Genomic DNA, 7993 nt, shown 5'->3' with positions numbered 1-7993 from the left:
CCAGTGTACTTGCCAGTATGTCGCATCAACAAGTTCGTAGATAGAAGCTTCAGGACTTTAGCCAGGCAGCACACACAGGCGAGTTTCTCAGTGTGTGCTTTATGTTACTCCCTCAATATTGCATCCCCGATACCGTAGCAGAAATCTTCCTCATGGAAGTGCTTGCTACATACACAAGTTGTAGCCAATGGCTGTTTGCCACTTCTAAGTTTTGTGATCCAAGCTTCGGGCAGCTTCTTCTGCTGCGGGTGCTGTGAAGGCTGACACCTTGCTCTGTTGCGTACGTCCGGCACTGTGGCACAGAGCAGCAGCCTACCATGCTGAACGCCTTCAAACACAGCCACTACCTATTATAGTCCTTTCAATTTTTGTCAAGCAATGCCTGAAGCAGGAAAACCTCCTCACTTAACCAGAACCGCAGCACAGGTGGGACTTTAATGTTTCGTTTTCAGCTTGCTTTGGTTCTTCCAAAGCAGCCAACGCGGCTGCTGTGTTCACGTGATCCCTCATACTGCGTCATGCCAATGGTGGCGCCAGCTTTTCCAGTGATGGAGCTCGCCCCCAGTACTGTACTATTGGCAGGGTTCTGCCGTACTAGTGTGGGTTAATTTTTCACATCTTTATTTGCAAGTCTGTACAACAAGACCATGCATAGGTTTCACTGTTGATCGGCTAATGAGAAGATGGCGAAAAGGAGCGAGAAAACATTCAGGCACCTCAATAATGTTTGCAGTCGCGCCGCAATGTAAAGGCTGGTAGCTGAAAATGCAATTCCAGCTGAGATGCGATTCTTCGGAAGCCACACCAACTTTCCAGAGTGAAGATTACTGTCATACTGCCGACTTCATACTGTCACCGACAGTATGATGTTGGTGACAGTAGCGGCGACACTGCTGATGCTATAACAGATTGCATCACACCGATTTTTGAGCCGAGCATAATGTGATCCCGCGCTCCCTATCCAGAATGTGATGGTGCCGTGACTGGCGAAAGTTGCAGAGAGTCCCTACGGTGCTGAGTGGTAGACAGTTGTTTTAATAGGAGGCCACTCACTGAACAGTTAGAATTGTTAGAACAGCATGAGGGCTTCTAGGGTCTTTCGCATGATGTGAATTAGGGAGCGGCCTCCTTACAGCTTTCGCCAAAACCTGCAGCAACAAGTTTCCAAGTGTTGTCATGAGTACAAACTAGCACATTCATACATGCTGAGGCACCTAGAAAACCACCTGTCATCCTTCTCACATTGAATGTGGATGGGATTCCACTGGCCAAAAGCTCTAAAAAGACAACTCTGTTCAATTCATTGTGCCATTCATTACTAGTGAGCTTGCACCATTTGTAGTAGGGACATACGCACATCTCACGCAGCCAACTTTTGTGAATGAATTCCTGCTCCTAGGCACATTCAACAACATAGTGAAAAATACTTTTGGGGAGATGCTGTTTTATGCCAATGAGTGAAAACTGATAATTAACTGTGTATTGCATTTGAACCTGTTATATTAATAATTGTTGACCGTGTTCACATGCCTCCATCTGCCGGGTACTGCAACCTAAAGTACTGTATTGTTTTACACTCTGCCCAATTCCAGCTGCAGTGAGTTGGCTGCCGAATGGAACGACTGCTACTGTTGAGGCATGTCATGGTTGTGGCATGCACCCAAGTGTCTCACAGCAAGACTTGAAAAAGCCTCATAAGGTCTGTACAGAACATTTTGAAATCTAGAATGCCTTTAGAGCTTTGTATTAATCTTTTACATCTTACACAAGTAAAAAAAAAATTACTACACATAGCTCTAAAGACATATCAGAGAAAAAAATTACTGTACAGACTTTATGAGGAACTCAAGGAGGTGTCGCTAGTTGAGTGCCAAGTGATTCTCTTTTTTCTTTTTCTGCGTCAACATTAAAGTGGTACTGACATATATATCAGCTATCCTTCTTTTGTGTTAAGGGAAGGACCTAGACCTCTAAACTAGAGAATATTGAGAAGCCTCAGAGTGCTCTTAATATTTTAGTATAATAATTTTTCTTTAGCCAGTTTCGGTGCCTTTCCTGGAGGATACTGTGTTTGACATCATGACACGGTATGGGGTCACGTCAGCGCAGGACATTGTGACATTTTGACACTCGCTCTGGCTTGCTTGGTCGCTTCGCATGCTGTTGCTCATTCTGAGAACTGGTGCAGCAGCATAGTGGATGGCAGAGTGAGCCAAAGCAAGTGTTGACACATCACAATGTCCTCCTTTGGTGTGACCACATACTATGTAATGGTGTCACAACACAGAAGAAATGAAAGCGAGACTAGCATAGAAAAGCTATTATAATAAATTATTTAAGGTGCTATGAGGTATTGCAGTATTTCTTCATGTGGGTTAGAGGTACCGCATCTTAATTTAAAGAAAGACGACTTGACATTATTGGGTCATTGCCTTCTCAATTGTTCTGATACATGGACCCTATGCTGCTTGATATCTTCTTGTCTCTCATATTTTAGTTCGACAACGAGCTAATGAGAATCTACTGCTCCCTTTTTATACCCAATGAGATATATGCCATGTTAAAGCACGACAGTTACATTTACTTTGTAACAGTAACAGCACCCAGTTGACAACTTCTTATATTTCTCATTTTGCCAACACATATTAGTGTCTTTAGCCAAAGTGTCTGCAATACATTATACCTCTCAAATTTTTTCTGTGACTTGTGGCTTCCTTCGCAGCCTAGTGATTCTCTTCACGTTAGCTTATATGCCAAGTCATAAACCATCCGTGCTAGCATCATGCTGTTTTTATTTCACTTATGCTAAATATAATACGCAACAACTGCAAAATGGAGCTAGTTGTGTTCACAAGGGCCCTCTCATAATTTTCCAATTGGGCTCGATCCAAGTTGCAAGATCTGTGTGACTCGTGTAGTTCACCAGTTGCACTGGTCAGTCACTGAGGCAAACTTGACGTTGATGCTAAAATTTCTCGATGTACCTGTCCTAACAATGTCATGTAACAAATGTGACTTATGTGTTTTATCAATTTATGTGTACCACCATGCATGCCTTAGAAGCTGTTGCCAGAGATAAATTATTTTAGTTTAAGTTGCATAGCTGCAGCAAGATATTTGTGCGTAATGCGCACTTAAGTGCTTAGCTGCGAGGTCAGTCACTGAGTAGCAGGATAATTTTTATACTTTTTGCTCAGGCATATGGCATACATGAAAATATTTGTGATTGTTCTTTACCCCAAGGAAATTAACAGTTCCGGTTTTCTGAATTTATGCTGCATGGTATCTTGTATATCTTGCATTTTGCCAGCAGTTAGCTGTATGTCAAACTATGTCATCTGTAATGACATTTAAGCTTACTTTATATTTTTCGGTTGACAATATTTTGTGATAACCTGCTTTGGTGGTGTGTAGTGTGGTGTGTAGTGGTGGTAGTGTGTTGTGTTGCTAAGCCCGAGGGTGGGGGAATCGCATCCCAGCCACGGCAGCCACATTCCTGATAGGGGTGAAATGCAAAAACGCGTACCTTGCATTGGGTGCATGTTAAAGAACCTCAGGTGGCCAAAAATTATTCTGGAGTCCCCCCACTACTGTGTGCATCATAATCATATCGTGGTTCTGGCTCATGAAAACCTCAGAATATTTGTCATTTTCATATATTCGTGTTGTTTAGTCAAGGTGTCTAAAATATAATGTCACTTGTGTTTATTATCTGATTTATGGTGTCTTTGCTGTCCAGTGATCCTCCTCGAGTAAGATATTATGCCATGTCATACCAGTCATGTTGGTATCATATTTTGTTCTCTTAATTCACTACTTGCTATGAGTTCATTTATACATGTTTATTTCTGTGATTTGTGCGTGATGCGTACTTCAGTGCTTAGCTGTGAGGAAAGTCACGGAATAGCAGGATGATTTTTATACTTTTTGCTCAAGCATATGGTGTACATGCAACGTTTGTGGAGTATTGTTTTTTGCTCCGAGGAAACAAGTTTTTCAACATTTGCATTTTTTTTTCTGAAACTGTGCCATGTGTTCAGTAACCCGTTCGTAGTTTCTGTGTAGTTAAAAGTTGAACTACTGCCCATCTAGTCGCAATACACCATGTATTGAATATTTTTTGTGTTTATGAAGTTAGGCTTTATTCGGTCATTCCAGCGACTATAGGCGGCGCCACGGTAGGTCAAGGTGGCTGCCGAGAAGGTGATAAGTTGATCTCGCAAGCATGTGCATCTCGAGCAGCAAAGCATGTCAGGCCCTCTAGTTTCACAGCAAACATACTTTCTCTCTCGCTAAAGAAACGCAAAGGTGTGTAAATGAAGGCGAAGCTACGTTCAACGCCTGCGGCATCAAGTCCATTAGAGAGAATTTTTGGAAAGGGGAGATCAGAAGTGTTGCGGAAAAAGGAGACGTGGACAGGAAAGAACGCTCACTTGCAACTAAACATATTTTCCGAGACAAACCACCAGGAACATTATTGCGCATGTGCCGTCATCAAAAATTGTAAAAAAATGGTTATATATCTTATATACTTAAAATTCGCCTAACAACTGGGCATGTGTCACTACATCAATAATGACAACCATATTCTAGGTGATAACAACAATGGCACGTGCAAGTGACCTGACAAAATCCATCCCAAAAAAAAACTTCGAAGGGAGGGGGCATGGAACGTATATTCCTTATCCATCAGATTCACTGACGAGGCACTAATACAAAGGTTAGCATGAGCGTGAATGTGACCAGCCTCGAGGATTTCCCTTTCGAGTCTGCCTTTGGATCTGCTTATAATTTCGGTTTTATCGAAAAGGGGTTTACAGCCACAATCCCTGCAGGGCGCAGGAAAGTGCGCGGAGTTGCTCAGGGCCTTTTAAGGTCAAGAATGTTCTCTTAGCCTGTCATTTAGACAGCGCCTCGTTTGCCCAATGTAAACTTTTCCACAGTCGAGTGGTATATTATATACCACTTTGGTGGCACAGGAGGCGAGGGGTTTTATGTGTTTCTTTTCACACGTCTTGTTCTTCTTGTGGCCGTTTTGCAAGGGCACACAACCGAGAAAGCTTGAGAGGAGCTGTGAATACAATGTCAGTGCCGTCTTTTCCCAATCCTTTTTAGGTAGTGTGAAATCAAAATTTTTGTCTCTGAAGATATACTTAGTTGCAAGTGAGCGTCTTTCCTCTCCACGGCTCCTTTTCTGCAGCGCTTCTGTGCTCCCCTTTGCAAAAGTAATGTCAAACCAACTAGCCCAACAGCTTACTATTCCATTAGAGACACCGAGGTCAGCATTGAATCGCTCTGCCTGCAGACAAGTGCAATCAAGGGCCTGCCGCACTGCGTTAACGCTGCAGCACGTGAAGGTACAGGCTCTGTAAAGGTCAGTATGTCATTACTAGCCTTCAATATGCTCACGGGCATGAAGCCATATATTTGTGTTTTCACAAACACTTAGTAAACGCATGCTCATACTGCTAACAGACATTAGTTGTTTTTCAAGCACTCTTGTTCCCAACAAATTCATCCTGTGCGAAAGAAACAAGCTTTCGCGTTTCGAAATATAAACTAAAAGAAAACGGCTGTAAAATACAACAATTTACGAAACTCGTAATGCACAGGGATGATAACGCTTGTCTAGAGCCTCGACCAGCGTACAGCGGAGCAAATGAACTAAAAGTTAGCGTAGCTGTTTGACTAAGGACAAAGTACTTGTGCCTGACCGGGTTTCACGTTTTTCCACTTGCATTTCGAGTTGTTTCTTCGTAACTTGGTACCTCCCTTAAAATTTGTTTCTTCCTTTCACAGAGCTCGGCTCGATCGCTGTAGACAAGTGGGATCACCTCTGTACGTGATTCAGTGTGTCATGCAAATGTAGTACGAGCTTCGTAACTGGATCCAGTGCCTCAGATCATTACGCCTGTCTTGAAGTACATTTCAAAGATATGTTAGCAGTGAACACTGCTATGGCAAGGTTTGAGCACTTCGGCACGCTGCACATGCAATTACTATTCCCTTTTTCCTCATCGGCGTGTCCATGACCACTGCGAGACCGAACCGCCGAAGTGCATCGCAGATTTCCATCACCGGGCGACTGCTTCGGAGGAGGGCCGTGTGGCGCTGCCCGAGTCGCTCGAATGACCAAACTGTGTGACAATTCACCATTTGCTGTTGTTGCTTTTACTAATAAGAAGATGTGTACCTGTTTTAGCGTGCTAATGCCTTAATTCACTATCTAAATGGTTGTTGACATGTGCACGTACTCTTAATGGCACATGCGGAACTAAAGTTTGCACAAGCCAACGGTGCCCACATATATACCTGAAATGGGACAAGAGCTCTAGTGATAGGGTAAACTGCACTACATGTAGTAAGTGCTCAGTAAATATTGAAGATAACTGCTGCCAAATGGGAAATTATTTTTGTTGTCGAAATGCAAATGTATGCCCTAGAAGAATACCAGTATACAGAACAGTACGTGTATCACTCTTTTCATGTGAATTCTTGCCCTGGTGCACTGTCTTTTTCTGTTTATGTGTATGTAGTAATGAGCCAGTGCCTGTTCCGTACTTCATTTGCACTTTGTGTGGAGGCATCTAATTTGCAAGAGTGCATCAAAACACTACAACGATGTCAAGTAAATGTTACACAATCTATTCATGAATGCAAATTCCAGCAACACTGAAATTTTGCCTGTCACATAGTTACTTGTTCAAATGTTCACGATAAAAAAATCTGCTTTTCTAGTGGACAAATTTGCATAAAAATTCAAGAAGATAGTGACCACTATTTACATTACTGCCACTGTTTTGGTGTATATTTGTACTTAGGAAAATCAATTTCCCAGTTGGCATCTTTCCTGTCAATTTGTTGCTGACCATACAGGATGCCATTTCTTTAACAGCGGAGCTGTTTATTACCAGAAAACTCAGCCCAGCTGTGCACCACCTCGTGTTGCCTAGCAACCACCTGCGAGAGCACCGAGCCACGTAAGCTTCTCGCAGCCCACGCGCGTAGGGCGGAGTCGTGCGTCACAGGCGAGTAAAAGCTGGGAACAGCCCGCGCCTCTTCTACTCCGTGCGTACGTGCTGCTGCTATGGGAAGACCGAGGAAAGTCCGGACGCCCGAAGAAGCGGCTTACCAGGAAGAGCGCCGAGCTGATCCGGAACACCGCGCCGTAGCTGCGGCTAGGAAGAGGCGACGCCGAGTCGAGGATCCCGAGTTTCAGTCCAGGGAACGCGAGAGTCGGTGCCTGAACGCACGACGTCGCCGAGAAAGCGATCCCGGCCTGCAACTGCTCGAAAACTTCCAGCGTCAAGCCCAGACACGGGGGATATGCAAACGGCCGCTTCCAGCGCGAATTCCTGAGGCGTCGAGTTCGGGCACAGCTGCAGCGTCTCTGACCGGCTCTGGTTCGACGTGAGTCTCTACACGGTGAGCTCAGTGCGTAACTTTGAACAGAATAGCTCTGCCATGCAAGTGCTTCGCGAAGCCTTCCCCGACCATGACGACGGTCGGACGTCGAGGACGAGGACCGGATCGACGATGACGACGACTGGTACTGAAGCACTGTACATAATAAATTGTGATGCACGTACTGTGTCTTTTATGCGTGTGACTTGCTGGAGCTTGTGTGGCTTACCGGCCTGGCCGTGTATGACCCCGCAAAATCTTGCCGAAACTTATGAGCATAGCTAAGCCATGCGCATAACCTCGTAAGACTTGGCAAAACCTAGCAACGCTTGGTATGAGCCTAACCAAGCCATGCATATCCTTGAAAAACTTAGCAACACTTAGTATGAAAAACATACCCGAGCCATGTATAACCTCGCAAAACCTAGCAGTGCTTAGCAAAAGCCGGAAAGCTCCCAGCTTTGCACCACTAGTGCAAACCGCCCCCATTTTAGCGCACAGATTTTTTTTTTTTAATAAAAAGCTCTGAGTGGCGAACTTGGCATATCTGTAGAGTTTCCTAGGCGAGGCAGACGTACTCTGCCGCTAA

The 7993-nt window shown here is 44.3% G+C and overlaps 1 long non-coding RNA gene across 1 annotated transcript in view; it reads left to right on the top strand.

The window, feature by feature from the left end:
• LOC129388015 (uncharacterized) overlaps positions 1-7589 on the top strand; it is a 49256-nt gene extending 41667 nt beyond the window's left edge. The window contains exons 3-4 of the long non-coding RNA XR_008615121.2: positions 5-1699; positions 6896-7589. This is a non-coding gene — a long non-coding RNA (uncharacterized lncRNA). The remainder of the gene's footprint in view (positions 1-4; positions 1700-6895) is intronic.
• The last annotated feature ends 404 nt before the right edge of the window (positions 7590-7993 follow it).

The sequence above is a fragment of the Dermacentor andersoni genome, chromosome 10 (genome assembly GCF_023375885.2).
Source record: "Dermacentor andersoni chromosome 10, qqDerAnde1_hic_scaffold, whole genome shotgun sequence".
Classification (NCBI taxonomy): domain Eukaryota; kingdom Metazoa; phylum Arthropoda; class Arachnida; order Ixodida; family Ixodidae; genus Dermacentor; species Dermacentor andersoni.
This window is presented reverse-complemented; position numbering and strand designations above follow the sequence as displayed.